Below are 23,023 nucleotides of genomic sequence, written 5' to 3' on the forward strand. Positions count from 1 at the left end.
GTTGAATTCAGAGTCATAGAGTTTTGGTATTTTAGCCGGAGTCGGAGTCGGAGTCAGAGTCGGATGGTAAGGAAAAGTCGAAGTCAGAGTCGGAGTCATGGAGTTTTGGTGTTTTAGCCAGAGTCAGAGTCGGAGTCAAATGGTAAGGAAAAGTCGGAGTCAGAGTCGGAGTTGGAGTCGGAGTCATGGAGTTTTGGTGTTTTAGCCGGAGTCGGAGTCGGATGGTAAGCAGATACAGTATAATTATAACCACTGCTGTAAAGTCGGAGTCGGAGTCGGTGTCATGGAGTTTTGGTGTTTTAGCAGGAGTCGGAGTCGGAGTCGGATGGTAACAAAAAGTCGGAGTTGGAGTCGGTAGATTTTTATGCGACTCCACAGCCCTGATTATAACTGATGTTCTTAAATTATAAATATTGAATAAAATTTTAATTGTTTACATCTAGTTCAGAAGCTGAAAAATAGTTCAATAAGTAAATGTTATTTTTGCAGAATTTACGTTACTACAAAAATAAATTGTTTTAAAACTTTTCATTTTAGTAGTTGGTATATTCAAAGTTTACACAATATAAAATTTTAAATGCTGCTGGAGACGTTAAGCAACCAGTTACCAAATTATTTCACATCACACAGCCTTAGACAGAATCAGCATAAAACACAAATAATAAATCTAGGTGCAAAAGGAACCTGGCAGGGTTACATATAATTTATCTGTGTTGCTTTATCTAGAAAGTAATTGATGTCCTTTATCAAGGACGACCTTTTAAGTACTGTACAAGTGTTCGGTGATCTGTTCAATATTATAAGCACCATTAATAAATACGTCAAAAATACATGAATTTAATTTTTTGTTTTAAACGTTCATGGATATTTATGATAGGTTTTATACTCCAAGGTTTAATTCTGATGGATTTAATTATACCAATGAAAAATACTACGTTCTATTGTCTTTTAAAGAATTTTTATACAATGAACCTTTGACAATGCAGAATCTTGATTAATTTAAAAGAGTTCCGAAAATAAAAAAATGTACTGTACATATTTGTACTTTACCTAGTAAGCATTAAACTATTTAAACGTAATTTTTACTAGACCAAATCAGTGTAAATTATGAATAAATTCTGTGGCAAAAAATTCAAATTCAATTTGCTTTTCAAAATTTTCATGAAATTGATACTTTCAGACGTGATTGTCAAAATTAAAATAATGTGTAAAATTTGTATATACCAATTAATAAAATGTAAAATTTTAAAATAAATTCTGTTTGTAGTTACGTAAATTTTGCTAAAATAACATTTACTTATATAACTATTTTTCTGCTTTAGAACTAGACGTAAACAAGTTGAATTTTATTCAATATTTTTAATTAAAGAATATCAATTATAATTATATCTCTTTATTCAGTATGTCGTGTTTATCGAGTCAATACAATTATATAAACTTAGCAAAGCTGGTAAATACGTGAAAAGGTCACGCAGAATGAAGCACAAATCGAAAAATATAATCGAAATCACGATGAATTGATGTTCCGAATAATCTTAAAAGAACATAAGTGTACACAGTGTATCTAGGAAAAGGCTCAAAGAGAATAAATAAATCATAGCAAATCAGTGCAGAAAATTTATTTAAGCTGTTAATTAAAAGTAATATATAAATTAATCAATACTTCAATATTTAATCAGTAACTCTGATTTTATTAAATCACAGAAATACTTAAAGATCACGATATCATTTTCGTTCCAAAAAAAAGACAACTTCGAACAATATCAAAACTTTCATTCATTTTAAATAACATTTTTGATATTTATATTATTAAATATTTCATATTTTATTTTGAAAAATGAATGAAAATTTATTGATTGCCTACTATACCTCTCCTTTGTTTATATAGGCGTAAAACATTAATAACATACATTTCTTTTAGACTGCATGTCATCACTGTCAATATTCAATTATACTGTCAGAAATTTTTCCATCTTACATACATTTACCTATTTTATTTGTTAACCTTTAAGTCTATAACTCGTCATTTTTTAATTACTTCTAAGTTATTATGTGTCTGTAAACACGTTATCTAAATAGTTAAAATTTTTACTTTTTCCTCCAGAAGCCCATATTTCAAACCCAAGAACTTAATCTACTGACTTTTAATCCCGTATGGCGTCAACTTTCATTAAAATTGGGTTTTTGTTTGTTAAAGTCCGGATTCTCAAAAGTATTTTAACAATATAATTTGTTGTTTAATTTAAACAAAAAAGTAATCTTTTAAATTTTGATCAAAATTGTAAAATAAAATATAGTTAAAATTGTACATTATATTTTAAAAATTTCGATTAGTAAGAGTTAAACCTGTTTTCTCTATAATAACAAGTACAACGGTTGTCATAGAGATAATCAATTTGTTAAAATTTCAAATCAAACCATATTGAAATACATTTCAGTAATTCGACGTCTGCTATGCAGCATGTAAGTATTTTTGCAGTATTGTACTTAAAATTTAAAATAATAGATTTTAACAGTTATATATTTACATATTTATACGTACAGTATATGTGTATACGAAGACAAAATTATTAAACGAAATATACTGCGGAAACTAGTAAACTCGAATCATGCAAATGTAAGGGACAACACCCTTGGGGAGACACCACAGTGAGGATTGTCCCCGTTTGTAAGGATGCTGTATACCCGACCCTTAACTCGCACGGAGGTCGCCTTTAGGGTGAAAGGTTGCGACCCTCGTTTTGATTGTATTGTTCTGTTTAAAACGATATACTGAATAAACAGATACAGTATAATTATAACCACTGCTGTAAAGTCGGAGTCGGAGTCGGTGTCATGGAGTTTTGGTGTTTTAGCAGGAGTCGGAGTCGGAGTCGGATGGTAACAAAAAGTCGGAGTTGGANCCCGTTTGTAAGGATGCTGTATACCCGACCCTTAACTCGCACGGAGGTCGCCTTTAGGGTGAAAGGTTGCGACCCTCGTTTTTCACGTGATCTGCCAGGATGACACGAGAAAGCCTTTTCTGTATGGGGTTAGTGGTTTGCTGGACGCAAAGATGATTCACACAGAGACCGTATTTACCAATTCAACGCGTTTATTTGTATGGAAAATCATGCTTACAATGAGTTACACCAACGTCTGGTCAAAAGTCTGTCACTGAAGAGGAGCTCGCCGGATAATTCGTTTTCGTTGATTTAGGTTGTCACACAAACACACAACAAAAACAACAGGAGAAGGTTCGTCTCCGCTATAGTCGTGGAGGTTGCAGGATGGAGAGTTGTATCTGGGAAAATGGGTCTCTAGTCCCTTCTGTCCTAGTTTCCGAGATGTGAGTCCTTCTGATGATCCTGGTCCAGTTCTCTGAGACTCGCATTCTCGATTTCAACCTCCCCGTGTCTTTGTGATTTCGGGCTTTTATAACATTTGTTTTCCCGAAATCCCGAGATTTTGGTTGGTCCGAATGTTGGACCCCTGCGATTCTATTGGTCTCTGGTCTGTTGCCAAGGACGCGATTCGGGACGAGGGGTCGCCGAATGTCCCCGTCCGGGCTGTTCCCCTCCGGAGTCGAGTCAAGCCCTTTCCCGGATGACGGTCCCGTAAATTTCACCTAATGTCTGCTTTTCTGTCCTGGAGAGGAGGAAGCAGTCTCAGCCACCGCCCCCTCCACAGAAGTGTCAGCAAGATCTGCTTTAAACTCCCTGTAAGGTGACCGTCCAAAGTTTCCCCGACAGTCGATCCCTCACTCGTTTTCACGATTGACGACCGCGGATCTGTCAATTAGGTCTAGAATGCAACAATAAAATCGTCTTGCACCCCGTTTCTTGGTCACATACGTCCTATTTACGTAAAAAGTCACCGATATATTGACTTTAGCTCGACAGCCAGTTTCTGTCTAAGGGGGTGTGTGGTCCCGGCCTCACACAAACATAATCCACTTAAAATGTTTCGCGTTACAAAGGTTGATTTTATAAAAATAAAAATTTTATGCACTTGTTCATCAGTGCTATTTCTGTAATTTCCTATAAAAGCTATTGCTGTTCGGCAATTTACTGTGATCTGATATGCTACTATTTTAGGTATGTATTGGCAAATTATATCATAGGAATATAATACACGATATACGTCTACAAAATATTATATGTAAAAGAATCATCTTTAAGGTTAATATTATACAATATCTGCATCATTAAATTTTTAGTTATTTTCAATTAAACTTAACAGCTTAGTCTCGCGCTGTATCGTTCATTATACACTGACTATAGTGAATGCAGCAGCGTGGTACTAAATGGACAAAATTATCTGAACCATTTAGATTGCATATCACTTATCAAATTTTGGGAAAACACAAAAACGTTCGTTAATATGGCACCACCCCAATCCTAGTTTTGAAGATTAGTTGAGAAATGTTTCTTAATAGGATTTTCTAAGAGAAACTATCTGCTAATTAGTCGATACTTAAGTGAAGAAATCTTTTAAAACTGTACTTGGCCAATCTCTTAGTTTTGGACAACGAGTGACATATTATTGTGGTCTCGAGTATACTGTACTAAAGAACTTCGACTATAGATGATATATAAAAACAACTCACTATAAATATTAATAAATTTTTATATCCACTTGTATAAGCAATTTTTTAAAGTGTTTGTTTGTTTAACTTATATATTTACACCACGAAAAGAGTGCAATGTATTATTAGTTACTTTATATCTTAGAAACAATTACACGATAAGTTATGGTTTTAATTTATTTTAATATAGAAGATTCGACATGATTTTTCAATTGGAACTAAGTTTTGTACTGATTACATTAACTACTGATCGATATTATAGACGTTTCCTTGATAGTAAGTATCTTTTTATATATTTTTTTACTATATGAAATTAGGTATTTTTGTTGAAAATGATAATTTAGGAACAGCAAATCTGACATTTTCTATGAATTACTGCAATGTCTGTTTATTCTTTATATCAGAAGATATTTATATATTGTAAATGTGTTATCTTATTATAATACAATATTGATATAAATAATTCTTTTTAGACAAAATATACATGACATTATTCTCTAGATGAGGCTTAATGCAGATATGTAAAAATTACACAATGTGCCTCTTAATATTGTGTGTTACAGAAATAGTAAGCAATAGCTCTTTCAAAAAATTAAAGTTTTAACATGATTCAGGCAATGCATTTATTGCTGTATATATCTGTAATATTTTCGTAAATTAATTAAGTATTATAGGATATCACATCATGTGCAAAGAAAATTTTCACTGAATTACATTGCAATTAATTACGAATGCAATAGGTTACAATAAGTCAGGAGCGAATTATCTGGGCTTGCTTAGCATGTGTCGCATCATGCGACACATACTAAGCAAGCCCAGACAGTCAAACCTTGACAGTCAAAACTTATTATTTTGTATTCAGTCAGCATACATGTATTGTGTACAGGAGCGGATCTATATAGGGACTTATAGCGCTTAAGCCCTGGGTCCCCAATGCTAGGGGCCAGAAAAACTAAATTATCATGATAAATTTTTAATACTTCTTCATTATAATATATTTTATTTTATATTTTATGTGTAGATATTATGGGCTTTATAATAGTCCATACTTTTTATTTACACTAAATAACATTTTTGCCTATTGTTTAGTGCTAGAGATCGGTAAATTAGTTTTATTATAACTTTTAGCACACCCAAAAATTTTGGTCAGGACTCGCTCTTGCAATAATTAAATATTTAATTAAAAAATAAATTAAAATTACAATAATTTGATAAATAATTTTGATATTTTCTATAATTTTTTATATTGAATTCATATGTGTAACAAAAATCTATAAATTAATATTCGGGAACTATTTACTGTTTATAACAACCTTACTTACGTTAATGTAAGATTATTACTTTCATTCTGATCAGACACATTAGTATTGAAAGTTTGTTAATTTATACATTGTATATGCAGTATATTATTTAAAATATTTTATGTTACATTAAGCTATTGCTGTTCCATAAAGTATTTTCTAACAATCAAATTGTTATTTTTTAACTTGCATATTTCATTTCTTACAGCTTGTTTACAGAAAAAGTGATTCGTGTTAGTTACAGTCGACCCCCCTATAACACTGTTGATTTTTCCGTTTTATATGAATTCCATGTTCTACGAGTCACTTAAATTTTACAAATACGTGTGCCAGACTGTGAACAGCTCACGTATTTGTAAAATCTAAGTGACTCGTACAACATGGAATTCTTATAAAATGGAAAAATCAACAGTGATATAGGGGAATCGACTGTACTTTTAAACTGTCGTTTTAAAATTAAAATTTTCTATCAGAAAAATTTTTTATTTTGTATGATGAAAATAAAAATTTTTTAATATATCTGCAAAAAATGTAAGGAATTCAGTAATAAGGATAGATTTGTTGCAACTTCTATGCAAAATCATGAATATTGACAGTTTATTTTTATTGCTTATTCTAATTGTCTTTTATTTATGATTATCTTAAGTACACGGCTTATCCGAGAATTTGAAAGAAACGTTTAAAACGCACAAAGATTATTAATTTTTACGAAAATACTCTTAAAAAGAAAAATATTTGAGTCTTTACACGCAATACTTTAATTTAAGTAGCAAAATCGAAAATTAATTTATGTGTAAAAAATAAATCAATGTTTTAAGCATAATTTATCTCTGTGTCGATTCAGACTCTGAGAAATATCGATATAAATTTTAGTCCTGATCAGTTTAAAAAGAAGTAGAACGGCAAAATTGTATTTGGGCATAGACTATGTCTTGAAGACTCAGTATTATGCAGAATCATTTTGACGCTCAAGGAGGGTCTCGTTCTCATTTTTCAATCTTCTTTGGTATCGCTACTTTTAGGCGCCATCGTTCGAACTTCGCCGGCCACGACCCACGAGGTCGTCCGCCATGCATTTTCGATGAAATTAATTTATCCGATTTCGAAATTTTTCTCTGTTGCGTGTCGGCCCGAGTTAAATGTTTGTCGATGCGTAACGAAAATTTCCCGTTTTTTGAAAAAGATAATCGTGCCTATTGTATCGTCCGTAATTATTTTTTATTTTGCACAAACAATATACAGTTTAATCCGATTATAACGTCATCAGATGTAACGAAAACCCTAATATAACGTCAAATTTTTATCCGTCCCACGATTTTACTATACAAGATAATGTTAAAAATAAAACCCCACTTGTAACGACATAAAAACGTTTTAACGTCATATTTGACGTACGCTCAAATGTTGAAAATTAGCTTACAAATTTTATTTAACATAGAAAAACTACGTATTCTTAAGGTCAGAGTTCATTTCTTAGAATGACTGTGGGTGGTACTCTTCCCTACCTGACTTCAGTGGGGTGAAGTGGTTGTTTTGCATGTTTGTAGAAGAGGGTCGCCATTTCGTATTTTATTTTGACTCGATTCTCGGACCTCTGACTTCCTACAAGTCTAGATTTTTTATGCGAAAATGATTTGGGCACCTAATAATCTGTGCCAAATATCAACTCTCGAAATGTACTCCCTCATACTTCTAAGGTGATAAAATAAATCCGGCAATACGATTTTATAAACAAGACATAGTCTTGTCAATAAAGATTTGTATAAACGACAAATAAACGAGATTTCATTTATATACATATAGAAATATATTCTAAGTCATTACAGAATATAATTTTACGAATAAATTAAATCTGTGTAAATTTCAGAATCTATTCCAAACAAATTTATTCAGAAAGAGTACATTGTGCATGTAGTGAGAGAAGAAATTTATTGTTCAAATCAAGTGACTTTCTTCTATGATTCCGGAGACCAAAGATACCTATTTACTGAAATCGTCAAAAACTCTTCCTGCGTAGAAGTTGAAAAAAGTTACGTAAAAATTGTAAGTAATTAATATTAAATTGTAAGTAATTAATATTATTTATTTAATTTTACATAAGTCCAGAATAATTTTAACTGAGTATTTCGTTTTCGTAATTTAAAATTAAGGTTATACAAACAACGTTCAAGTTATTTTTCCTCTTTAAATTCTTTTCATTCTGTCCAGGAACCACAAACATCAGGCGACTTAAAAAAACATCTGAAAATAAAACAAACAGTACTAATCTTTCACACATTAAAAATGATCTCGACGTCAACCATTTTTCGTGAGCTACAATGTCTACAAAGATTAAAAAATTGTTAAAAATTTCCCAATAGTATTCATGTTATACAATCACATCTATAAGCTGAAAGTTTGTAGTCGATTTTTGAGCAGTTCGAAACTATTAACATAATTATACATAAGCCCAGAATTATTTTGAATGAGTAAATTATTTTCATAATTGCAAACTGCCTGGAAGGCGAAGAGTTAAAAATAATAAAAATGCTAAACAAGCAATTTGCCAATTAGAGTAGCTGCTCAGCAGAACTTTCCACTGAAAATGCTCTTTAAACGAGTATGAGATCTTTAAACAAGTTCCGAAAAACGCCACATATCCATTCATTTAAAAAGGTATAGACTTTCACCAAGATTGTTCAATGGTTTTATCCACTCGCCCTCAGTAGGTTTTTCCCACTTTTCCATACGTTTAGTCTTTCATAGACTATTGTTCACTTGTATAGTCTTTCAGAACTGTCTCAAAACTATACTAACAATTATGTAACTATGAGAAATTTTAAAGTTACAGAGTTTTTTCAAGATGCCTAACGTTTCCACAATAAATATTTATTGACTCGTATGACTATTTTTATGATTGTAAGTTAGAAACATTGTAATCTACCTATAATAGACTACTTGATTTACTATATTACATCATTTACAACTAGCCACAATAAATTACTTGATTTGGCCAACAATATGAATCTTGAAATGTGTGTTATTCCAGTTTCAGATTTCGAATCCGATTTCCCAGCGTAGATTCCTCTTATATTACTACTGTTATTTGCTAATTTAGATGTATTTCAGTACGAAAACGTGTGATCTAAAAACATTTCCGTTTTCTAAATTAGATGTTTCAGATGATTTTCTAGTTATATTTACTATCCAAACATTTTAATCAGTCTATTTCCAAACTTTTACAGTATAGAAAAACAAATTTATCTTTTAGTAAATGTCAACCCCTTGTTCTTAAAAAGTTCAATGCTGCAAGCATTAACAACAATGCTTTCCACTGAACAGTTACAGTGAATACACTTTAATTCTTTATGATCTCGGCAATCTTTCATTTTTCTTTTATTTCGTTTAATGCATGTATTACATACCATTCTAAAAACAGCCCCATTGCTTTAGCCTCATTCGATTGGTGATACGTTATTTGTACATATTTTACTGTTAATGTATTGAATGTCGTTATTCTATAGAATACCTTGTTATTTTGTTGAATACCTGCCTGATTTAGGTAAAGTAGACAATCAGTTAAGTATTACAGACTTTATGCAGTTATTCAGTTGATTCGCAGTATACTTTATGAATTAAGTAATCAGTGTTAATTGTAATATGAAACAGAATACAGTAGAACCTCGAAAACTCGGCCTAATGTGGACCGAAGGGTGGCCGAGTTTGTGAAAATGCCGGGTTATCGGGAATGGGGTTAAAAAAAGTGTACTGTATTTGTATGTATTGTTTGCTGGAGAATACAACAGAGAATAAACTGCTCAAATACCCTTAAACAAAGGAAAAGTACGTACTTTATGAAGGCATAGAGCCTTTACTACATGAAAATGAAAATTAATGAATACTGTGTACAGTAATTTACCTGATAAGACAGACCTCAGAAAAATACTTTATGAGAGCTTTTATACTTTTATAAAGCTGTCTATAATGAAAATTAATTAACTAAGGATTTTTTTGCCCTGCCAGGGTGTGGCCGAGTTATCCGGAGTGCCGGGTTATCGAGAGCCGAGTTTTCGAGGTTCTACTGTAATAAAATAAATGCATATTAAACTTGTCAAATTATTATATTTAATATAATAAATAAAAACTATAAATCTATAATAATTTCAATATATTAAAACAAATAGTGCCGGAGAACATTATTTTTTAGACAAACATTTTTTGTTGTCATACTGCTTTTTATATTAGCATGTTTTGAAGCCTCGACTTATGCAAAAACTTTGGATTATAGCGACCCAGACAGGAGTGGTATCTCAATGCCCGGTATTTCGTCAAATGATATTGATTTTTTTGTACAGAAACTAAATTTATTACTGCAATATAACTGTTTTAAACGCACATTTGTTGTTTTCAATCGATTAAATTCTTGACTAATTCCTTTTATAACACTAGAAAGAATAGATCTGAATTTTCTCGTCCTTTATCAACGTCAAGAACCGGGATACGACCGTCATTTTTACAGATTCCTCAGATTGTGATGTTTCTGACAACATTTTCATTTTCTTTGCTATCTCCGTAAGCCAGACGAGCATGACTTCTTGACGAAACAAGCAGGACTTCTCAATATCCAGACAAAAGCAAACTCTACTTTCCTGCCTTAATTGTCCACAAATACGCGTGTCGCTGGACCACGGTTATCCAATCAGCGTTCTCGCTATGCTGGTAGCTCTCAAAAAAGTCCGCTGCTCGTTTAAACTAATCGGTTTGATGCAATGCCCTCTATTGGTCCAGATTTGACCAATCTTCTCGCGATCACGTGTTGACAGTTACAGGGCACATTCCATGTATTGTATGGGAACATCGCGACTTTAAAATACTTAAAAGATAGCATTATACTGAACGTGTAAATCATCTTATGTCAGTCAGAAGTAAACCCTAGACCATCATCACGAAACCATAGACTATAACCATAGGTCACACATTGAGCAATATTCTCTTTATCAGTAAGCACTCGTCCAAAGAGCATTCTCACTAGGGAAACAATACACGATATTTTGTAGTGTTTAAAAATATTACACGATGCTGTAGAGCTTTGTGAGGAACCGTCTAACGTATAAATTTAAACTACTATTTACTTTGCGAGATTATTACAGCACTTTATGCACAGTATGTATATAAATGCTGTTGTAAATCCGATTTTTAGTTACAGATATAATGTACTGTACTTTGAATAGGGAAATTTTAACTTTGCTCACTTCTGTAGATGTAAAATTATTTGATTTTCTGGGCATCAGAATACAATCGTTTAAAAGTAATCGCGGAATCAGCCAAAACGAATATAAAGGGTAATACATTCTTGAGATCAATCGACAGAACATTTCCTAAAAACTTCTTGAAATGTTTTGATATCTCAGATTCAATTATGTATTTCCCACTTTGGTAGGTTATTACTTTAATAAAATATAACTTGCTTTATAACAAGTTCAACTTACTTTTGTCAATGACATTATGTACAATATTATTGAGCTCACTTATTGTTATTACTATTCTAATTTATATTATTAACCTATTGATTCCTGTATTTTCTTAAATTTTTGTTATTATTAAATGTTTCAGTGCAATGAATATAATATGACTTCTTGTAATATGTACAGTAGGACAAAAATAATTGAAAGGAAATCGTTAATGCCAAATAAAATAAACCTTCTTATAGATCACGTAAGTATAAAAAAATCTAACGTTTAATTGTTCTTATCTTTCCCAATTTAAAATGAGGTAACATTGTGTATATATAATGTTGCAGTATTTCAAATACAATATGAATTTTGTATGTATGTTCAAATTTCAGTGTAATTCAGTTTGAAAATATCTGTATTTTAATGTACAGTACTGTACATAATTTTTTAAACATTAATACTTTTTATTTACTTTTTGTATGCTAAATTCTGGTGTTTTTATATTATTAGCTGACAACCAGAAATTTTTAGCTATTCTTTAGTGGTACTTTCAGTCAATTTTTGCTTCTGTAACATGAAAGTAATGTGATTATGTTAATTTTTATAGTTTTCTTTCATTTTGTTTAATGTTTCTCTTGACGCCCGGTCTCGAGTATACTCGGGCAACGTTTTCACAAGGAGTTTCCCGGTCCCGAGATAACTCGGGCAAATTTAAATAATCGTACGTAACTTCTCGTTGGTCGAAATAATTCAAGTAAAGCTAATTTACATTCTATTGGATGTTGTTGATGAACTCAGCAAGTTTCGTAATGTTACACGTAATAGAAGTTTATTTTTTGACCATTTCTTTGGTCCCTATCTATAGAAATAGTATATTGAATGGAAAAATTCGTCATTTATTTGAGTGTTTACGGTAACTGATGAACATCTGTCTACAAACCTGTCTTCCCCTGCGATTTGTATGAGGATATCCCGCTAATGGCTATAAACAGCTGTTCGCAAGGACATTACGCTAACTACACCGAACAGTGGCGCGTGTCACGTGATCCGTCGCGATTTTTTTTATTTAAAAGACAATTCGTTTTTAAATAATATGCAGTAAAGGAAATTAAGTAATATGTTAAAATTTTTTAGAAATCTAATTTGTAAATTGATGTATTAAATGTTTTTTTAATTTTTTGTGGGAGTTTTTCCTGTAAAACACAAAAAACAATGTTAGGTTAATGAGGTTTCGTTTAGCATATAATATAAAGTAATAACAAGAAAATAAAAAATTATCAGAAAATAAGGTAATACAATCGAGTATTTGCAGTAACTAGTTCAGACATGTGTAGAAAACCTACTTCCCCTCAGGCTGTTGTTGGGAACAACCCGCGAAAGTTTACAATCAGCTGTTTTCAAGGTTGTCCAGCTGTGTATCTGTACTGAAGCTTGTATCCAGTGTCTTTTTACGAGTATTGTGTTACATGAAAAATAATAAGTTTCTAAATAATACATTAAAAAATAAATGAAAATTTATACTAAAATTTTTTATAAATTTATTTTATAAAATGGTGTATTATAAATTATTCTGATTTTCTGTGGGAACTTATTGTAAAGCTTTATAGTCAACATATAAGGCTAGAAACTATTATAGAATAAGAATTACTGTTATATAAAGAATTTTTTTGTATTTGTGTAAAGATATTCATATAAATAAGCTTTTATAATAAAAGTTCTTTGACACTTCTGCATGTAATTGTCAAATCCCAGAAGAAAAAATAAAATAACAGGATTGTCTAGAGTAATTTTTTCTTATGTTTATACAGTGAAAACTGCTTAGGCGACCACCTGCATTCAACGAGCACCTGCTGAAACAGGCAAAAATTTCTGGCACGGAATAGTTTCTCCATAGAGTCTTCGTATAAGTTACCTGTATTAAACGACCACCTGTGTAACGCGACCGCGGGCATCGATTTTTGGTCCGAAACAACATACAACACCTGTAATAAGCGACCACTTTCGCGAATGTATCTGGTCTAAACTATTGTAAGAACCCATCTCAACAACTTTTCTGCCTCCTAATATAATGAATTAGTCTAAACTCTCGTTCGAACCCATCCCGGGCGCTTCTCCCATCCTCGAAATTAGGTGCAGGTGTTAATAAATTAGTCTAGCAACAAAGGAAATTCATTTCAGTTTGTTGGAAAATGTCCGAAATGCAAAGTGCTGTCGTTAGAAGATCGTATTAAAGTTATCACAACAGCAATTAGCGGCGAAGTTTAACTGTGGGAAAACAAAATTTATTTTACCCTAGACCTACAGTATTTTCCTTGGGGGTGTAAAATATTGTACACGATACAATTAATCGGCTGATCTCATCGTTTGATAAAATCTATTTTTATTTATTTATTTTGAAGCTCATATACAGTACACGTGCGATAAATAGTTTCTGTATCAACCTACCTTATTTCCACGATATTTTTAGAAACATAATATCCAAGTAATTTTCGCAGCAAAATATTCAAAAAACAATAAACGCGTTAACGCAAAAATCAGTTTTACTTCCTTTTTCGCTTCCACTATTGTAATGAAATCGTATAGTGAAAAAAATAATAAAATCGTTTTGTTATTAATTAATAATTTTTCTTATTGTACTTAATTACTTAAGAAAATATTAAATATTAAAAAAATACAGTACTGTATTTTTAAAGTTAAAATAAGATTAAACTAACGAAAACCAAAAACAAAGTGGTGGAGAGATAGGGCGCTTGTATATTGATGACGTAATACACGTAACTGAGGAGCAAACAAAAAGAACCGAGTCGAATTAATTAAGTCAGAAAAAAGAAAGTGTGCATTATAATTGACAAAATGCGACTATAGTATTAATCTTTAAAATATTAGTATTAAATCTGTCTTATAATATCATGACGATTCCTGTAAATCGGGTTATCTGATAAGATTAAAATAGAATATCAATATAGTCCTATCCTTGAAAAATTTGCTTATTTTTGCTCACCTCGAGTTTTGCTTAGTAAAAATGGCTAAAAAGTGCGCAAAATACGTACAGAATTACGGTATTACCGCACCATTTGTATTGGATGACACCTGCCTAAAAGACCAATTTTTGAAGGAACCATGGGTGGTTGCCATAAACAGGTTTTACTGTATATCGATTGTTTCGTACAGATTGTTGAATATATTCTTGCAGTTACTATTTTTTATTTTATTTTTATCTAAAATCATTTGATATAATTTTATCCATAAAACACAAATTTACAATAATATTTACATGTATTATTGCAAATTTGTGTTATTTAAATTATTGTAAATTTATTTTTGAAAAACCATAGAATAAAAATAAATCAATAGGTTTTATTTGCAGATTTTATAATGTAAAGTAATTTGTTGTTTTCTGTAGTAAACAAACTGCACCTTTCTAGAGCCTCAGGGTGTAAAATGTCTTTGTTTACAATATACTATTTCTCTCTTGGTAAGAAACTCCAGGGGGTAGTGTGGGTCAAGCAATGTGGGACAAATAAAATATTTTTCTGATAATAAGGTAATGAAAAATGTTCATATACAGAATTTTTATAAAAACTCTGCATTTTTCTATCAAAAACACGATGTTTTGCAGGAAAAGCACTTTTACGGATGCAAGTATTTTTTCAAATGTGGTATCTCCTTTCAAATTCGCGCTACATTCACTCTGTTTTTTGTATTATAGCAAAGTCATATTACAGTTTACTGTAGTTTTGTATTTTGTTTATCACGAATTTGAAATTATAACAAAATTATAAATCCTTGATCAAAACAGAAATTAATTTATTTATTTATAAGAATTCGCTACAATATCGTAAATTTATTAGTCACACACACCATTTATTTGAAGACAAAGCAAACCACAGCCTTCTAGCTACAGCGAGTGAGAAGTTATTGCCATTATTCTCACTACTTCTCTAATTACTCTCCTATAAGGGGTCATGTGAGGGTCGAAGTCAACACAAGTTTTCTTAGCGATAATGTATAAAAAACATTATTTTTATATTATTTCGACGATTGTTACAATAATCGACTACATTACGTAACTTCGCATTCGATTCTTTACATATTTTCTCAGATTATGTAAGAGCAAAGGGAAAAGTTTACTTTCCCAAATAATTTATAACTTCACAGTTCTAAAATAATGTTTACTCACCTAAATACTGTCTAAGAATAATAAATTAGCTAATTAGAGCTAAAAAATGATAGAAACAAGCAATTTTATAGCAATTGTTTACATATTTACACAATCGTAGCTCCATAAGCGTGGCATTTAGCTGCAATTTTAGTTTGTGTTTTCAAAGGTTGGTGATTCGTCGAAATAATATCTCAACAAATACAGAAATAAACCAATTACAGTTTTAAAACGATTACTATTGATTCTATCAGCCAATAATCTGTCTTTTTGCTGCTAATTACTTTACAATAATAAGAGACGGACTTTCCCGAAATATTTATGGCCTGGGGTGGTGAGAAAACATGTATTGGTTAAAACAAATACAAGAAAGCAAATCAAAGCTTAGATAGCTACGAACTTCATTTCATTTTTTACATTACCTTCATTACATATTTTGTAATTAACTTTTTAAATTATTTTATTGCTAACTGACGAATGGCAACTTCTCGGCAAAACTAATAATAGTACAGAGAAGCCGAATCGTAAGGGTCCCCTGTAAAGTTGGCTATCCAAAGGAGAAAATGCCATTTAAGAACCAATTTTAACAAATTGAAAAAATTCGAATGAAACTTTTTTCTAGATAAAATAGATGCTTTCTTTTGAATAATAATAAACAATTTTTTCATTTGACGCCATTCTTTTTAATAGTTCGTATGTTGAGAGGTTAAATTGTGAACATTACAGTAATGTCTTTTCTATAGCTGTTATTGATTCGGTCAGTGAGCGATTGAAAGCAGCCAAATACTAAGCAACAAGGTTTAGCATAGACTGAAGAAGTCATTCATAAAATACTCTTGCGTTACTTGCTTGAATTCAATCCTGGATCTCTAGAAGTATGATGCATGATCGACCTCGGCCATTTGGTTTTGATGTATTTTTGCTCCTTTACTGTCTAGTGTACATCATAATAGCGAAAGTAAATGATGTGAATGAATTGTACAGCTTCTGATGAGTTTAGAAACCTTCCAAATCAAGATATATTACATGCGTTATGTAATAAAGAAAAATAATGTAAATTTATCATTAATGTTTTGCAATATCCCGTTAACGAATACGTAAAGTTTACTGAATCAAATAGCCTTTATAGTGCTATACATTTCGCAAGTTGAAAACTGTAAAACGTGTTTTGCACATTGCTACAGTGATGTGACGATTATTCGGAATTACGAGCTTTTATATGCAAGTGGAAAAGACTCACGAGTTTCACTAACATTAGCGGCAATTATTTGAAAAATGCTCGAAAGATAGGAAGGTGTCAAAAGCTGTAAAGTCTTTCCATTGAGTGTACTCAATGCACAAGACAGTATAACAGAAAGATTACTCCTAAACGTTTATTTTCCAAATTACTCAGAAATCTTAAGTACCCTTGACTTTTAGATAATTTCTCAACCAATGCCCTGTCAAGATGTTTAGTTTTGAGCTCAGTGAACCATGAAAGATATTCGAAAAATTCGGGGTTTTCTGTATGTATGAAAATATTAGTTTGATTGAATGGCACAAATTATTTCCTCCAATATAAAGCTTAGTAATGTATGTATTTTCTGCTAAAATTTCTGAAATTTTAAGCAAATATCAGAGAAATTGATGTCATTGTTTTTTATTTTTTGTTTAAATTTTGTTAGTTAAAGATCGAAGGAGATAAAAAAGTAGAAAAGGTCCTTTTGTTGAGTATGATCACACTTAATGGCGAACTTACTGGTTATTTGTATTAAAGATTTTTTTCTTATAAAACTGCAATTCTGAGAACTAGCATTTTCCCATTTTAAAATAATTAACTATATAAAATTTTTTATAAGCTATCATATTAGCTGAAACCACACTCAGTTTTAAATGCTGTTGTCAACAATCTTAAGAAAAATTTTTGGGTAATATTTAAAAACTTTACCCACAAATTTTTCTTAAAATTCTGCATTTTGTCTTTTTCCTACAAATATAAAATACTTGTAGATTGAATAAATATAGTTTAATTAATTTGAATATGATTTAATCTGATAACACAAATAAATAACCTAATTAAATATTAACTTGCTATAAAGTATCTCAAGTAATACAGATTGACATTTCGTATGTTTGAATTTAACAGAAACCAGTATTGTTCGTCTAAAGGTCAGGTAAATATGTATATTATAATAATTGCTTTAATATTAATAGTTCTTTTTTCATTATTGTTTAACACGAATTAATTACTAGCAGATAGCTAATATAAAAGCAATTACAAAGATTATTAAACAAGTTATTAATNTGATACCACACTCAGTTTCAAATGCTATTGTCGAGAATCTACAGAAATTTGTAGGAAAAGTTTTCAATTATGTATTTTGACTTTTCTCTACTGCCTTAAAATACTTGTTGACTGAAAAAATATGGTTTTCTATTTGAATGTCATTTAATCCAATAACGCAAATGAATAACCTAATGAAATATTAACTTGCTATAAAGTGTCTCGAGTAACACACATTGACATTTCGTGTGTTTAAATATAAGCATAGCACGTGTTGTTAGTTTAAAAGTCAGGTAGATACGTATATTATTTATAATAATAGCTTTCATATTAGTAGTTTTTATTTCATTAATATTTCACACGATTTTATTAGTAGCAGATCGCTAATATAAAAGCAATTGCAAAGATTATTAAACAAGTTATTAATACACATAAAGAAAAATTAATATTATAAATGCGAAATAATCTCATGTAAGAAACAATGCGAACATACTACGTAACAAAGCGCCTTCTGTTAAAACTTTAGTTGCAAATAATTGTAAATATTCCAGTAGCTTTGTATTGAAAACATTTCTAACTCAGCCAGTCATAATTTGCAATCCGCTTTAGAAAGATTTTTTCCTTGTGTAATCCATCCAAAGCATTTTTTGTATATTTGTATTTTTAAAAAAAATTTTTATAACGAGGAGAAAGAAGTAAACACTTAGAGTGAAATTTAAACTATAAACTTACAAAAAGTAATATTTAAAATTATATAATATTCATAACTTTTTCAGGAAAATAAATACAATAATAAATCCTTTATTCGGAGATATATTCACCTGTTAGAAGAATCTCTTCATTTCAAGTATGTTTTCTTTCATACAGTATACGTAACTCTTATTGCATGTGTTAAATACACCTTACTTGTTTTATTTTAGGTTGGATATCGACATTTATATAAACCAAGTAATATATCTATATCTTGCAGTTGCACCTTCTTAATATGTATTTCAATAATTTACTTTTATTTACCAGGCAGACATCGCCATCAGCCGTGATTATCTAAAAATAACTTACTTGACTTATTCTTCTTCCATATGTCATATTTCAACTACATTTGCAATACGTGCTGCAAGACCTTTAGATAAAGCCTTTATCTTAATAAAACCTTTCGATGTAATGGTAATCTTTTAAAAATTATTATGTTCTCTATATATCTTAATACATAAAATTACTTGTTCTAACTGATTGACTAGAAAGGTTGCAGCCGTTTTCACGTTGAAAACGTCTTTCAACGTGAAAACGTGTACGTCAGACGTTCAGCGCCGCCTTCCTGTAAGCGTAAAAGTTTGACAATGGCGTTTGGAACTTTGAGCATGATTTAACTGACGTCCAAACGCCATTGTCAAACGTCTAGGCTTAAAGAAAGGCGGCGCTGAACGTCCGACGTACAAATTTTCGCGTTGAAAACGTCGAATGCAACCTCTCTACTGATTGTTTCATCATCGTCCAGGGGAAGCCACTGAACCTTGAGGTGAAATTTGGTACCCAGTTAGGATATGTCATGGAAACGCGCACTAAGAAGTGATTTTTCGAAATTCTTCGTAGGTGGAGAAAGAGAGAATTAATTAACTCATAACTAGAAAAAACGGTTTGTACTGTACTATTTTAAATGCGATTTTTTGTTTTCAACCACATTTAATCTTCATTAAGTTCTTAGGAGTATTAAATTGATAACATTTGAAACATTGTTATAAATATTTTTGTATATATATATATGGACATGTATGTCCCTATATTTCACTTTTCCACCAAAACTACACATTGCACGTGAATGTGGTAGTAGCCCCAAGTCTCCATTAATGCACCAGGGGGGTTGCGTCTCGATAGCTATAAGGGTGTGCGAGATATGGGCTTGAAAGTGGTTAAAAGTGGCTTTCTATTTCGAATGTTTTCGAACATAAAATTCGAATATTGATTCGATTATAGAACGATCGTAAACGTTCCAGAAACGTTGAAAATAGTTCGTTTGACTGGACGTGAACAGGAGACGTTCAGAAATAGAATCGAGGCCAGGAAGTGTTAATATAAAGCGGCATGCAAGATTTACAGGCGGTGTTTTGCGCTTTTGCGGGAAATCGAACATATTTTTATGCTCATGTAAAAATTGTTTGGAAACATCTGGAAACGAGAGATCTAATTCTTTCATTTTGTGAAACGGGTAAGATTGGCTATAATGTAATTATCTTTATCTTCACTATCGTTACTTTTTGCCCACATGTAAAAACCCAGCGAAGTGGGTCCTTGCAGCTAGATTTTAGATTACATAGAAAAACAGTCTTTTATATATAAAAAACAAACACTATATTACATACAAATGTACGAACAAATAAAAATTCAGCGAAGCGGGTCCTTGCAGCTAGTATATATACAAAAATGGACGTGTGTGTCCCTATATTTCACTTTTCCGGCAAAACTACACATCGCATGTGAATGCTGTTTGTATGTGGTGGTAGCCCCAAGTCTCTATTCATGCACCAATGTGGTTGCGTCTCGATAGCTATTAGGGTGCGGAAGGTATGGGGCTGAAAGTGGTTGAAAGTGGAAGATTTTCTATTTCGATTTTAAAAATTTTCGAGTTCGTTTGACTGGACGTGAACAGGAGACGTTCAGAAATAGAATCAAGACCAAGTCTCTAATTAGTCTGGAAACGGGGGATCTAATTCTTGCATTTTGTGAAAACGGGTAAGATTGGCTATAATGTAATTATCTTAATCTTCACTATCGTTAATTTTGCCCACAAATAAAAACCCAGCGAAACGGGTCCTTGCAGCTAGATTCTAGATTACATAAAAAACAATCTTTTATATATAAAAAACAAAAGCTATACTACATACAAATGTACGAACAAATAAAAACTTAGCGAAGCGGGTCCTTGCAGCTAGTATTTTTATATATTTCGATATTTTAACCAAATGTTCGAACTGTTTTAAATTCGAATTTGTTACTGCATATTGGTTCGGTTATAGAACGAATGTAAACACTGTAGAAAATTGATTAAATTAAAAATAGTTCGTTTGATTTTGAGCAATTATCATCATTATGATCGGTAGGTGTTATATAACAATTACTATCGTTGTTGAAATACTGAATATAAATGGGGTTTGCTTGCAAAATCTCCGAGGGCGAAGTCGCTGGAAACAGCTAGTTAAGTAACAAATTTTTACTATACGAATCGAATTTTGCATGAGAAAATAAATACTAAGTATTTAATTCACTGATTGGTAGTATAAATTAATGCAACACTTCAGCTATCTACCAAGGAAAAAATGCTGTCAGGGAAAATATCTATAGTTTATTTAACACCTAAATTTGAAAATCTATTCTATCATTGTGATTAGTATTAGAATAAAAGTAGAAAAATTACGCAGCCTGAACTTTAGTGAAACACAAACTCGGATCAAATTACAAGTGATCAGTAGTGTCATCTATTGTCTACTGCTGGTCTATTACAAATCCGTGTGAAATATTTCGAAATAAAACGTAGTTTTAATGTAATGTGCAATGAAAAAATTAAAAATTTTTATTACTTAACAAGAGCAAAGATGCGTACAATTTACATTTTTATAATTTTAAATCTTTTAAAATAATATACTCCAGGAGCTCTCAACAGCGGCCACTCAAATGAACAGAAATTTTTTTTTATAAAATAATCTTCGTTTGGAAGTTATAATACACACAGGAAAACATTCCTGAACAAAGAACTAAAAATTACATACGGTCGTCATTGCAGGTTTCGGTGTATTATAAAAACATTCCTATTTTAAAAATTCTAAATAATTATGAATATTTGTATTTCAGATTTGGATTTGTATTCCTTTTTCTTTTATGATTATTTTGTTTACTTCGTATGGAATAATGAAAAAAGAAAATAAGTATAAAAACAAAGATATGCCAAAATTTTCAATATTATTTTGGATTATATTGAGAAACTTTATTCGACAAGGTGAGTATTATTATTCTAATAATGATGTCAACTTTCATAAATCGAATTTCACGAAATTTCACAAAAATTACGTGTACAAGTAGAGTAATGTAATGATATTTTGTGAGTAATGAATTATAATGTCATTATTTTTAATATCAGATGTTCATAATTACAGTCATAAATATATTTACATTTGTTCACTTTCGAAGTTTTCGTTTAGTTTCGCTAATTTTTAAGCATTTACAACATCGTTGGCTCGTATTTACGAACAAAAAAGTTAGTTTAGTAAATTTGACATCTTTAGAGTTTTCCCTGTGCAATTGCTGCGACTGTTTACATATGACACAGTTAAATATTGTATACTTATTTAATAAGAAATCCAAAACTTCCAAAACTAAAAGTATGAATTCATTTCGTAAGTACTTAACTATTATTTCCTATTATTTTTATTTTTCAGACACAACAATAAATCGTTATATTATTATTACGTTTCGTATCCTAATTGGCTGTTGGATCCTAACTGCATTTGTTTTGACGTCAGCATACGTTGGCACTTTGCCTTCGTTCATGATTAATCCAGGAACCGAAACCATTCCTCAGACATTCAAAGAATTAGCTCAATCAGTGAAGGAAGGTCGATACAATATCACTGTATTCGGAGGGAGTAATGAAGACTTTTTCTTTATGCGTCTTTATAGCGAAGTTCGTATCATTTTATTAGAAATAATTATAGTTATAAATTTAAACTTCAAAACTATTCAAAATGATCGGTTAATATTATATTGGGTGTGAATTTAGTATTAATGTTAACGGAAGAAAATAAGTGTATAATTACATAAATTACATAAATTAAATATTGCATAGCTGGAAACATGACAACACTATTTCCGAAGACATAAGTTAACTCTTCAAATGTTCGTTTTTTCCAGAATTGTTATTTACGTTATTATAATAGAGGTTGAAGAAAGCGAGATGAACCTAGTAATCAGACATCATTTTTCGCTGTAAATAAACGAATGTAGTCGAAATAATCATTTAGTTTATTAGCACGTGCCATTATAGTTTACAAAATCAAATTTCAATTTATAATTATTCAGAGATTCAGATAGGTGTTTAAAAAAGATTTAGGCAGTTAAATTAAGGAAAACTGATCTTTAGTGTAAATCATATTTCATGCCTATTATAAATGAAAAATAATTCACATATTTTTGCATAATATCATTATAAATCGTAGATAAATAGCCACTTACATATACTGTTATTTCTCTTAATTTAACTTGAAACACATAATAATGTTCTTATTTTTGTATTTATCCATCGTAAATACTCTA

Source organism: Centruroides sculpturatus, unplaced genomic scaffold (genome assembly GCF_000671375.1).
Source record: "Centruroides sculpturatus isolate CEXI.00-Female unplaced genomic scaffold, Cexi_2.0 scaffold893, whole genome shotgun sequence".
In the NCBI taxonomy this organism is placed as follows: Eukaryota; Metazoa; Arthropoda; class Arachnida; order Scorpiones; family Buthidae; genus Centruroides; species Centruroides sculpturatus.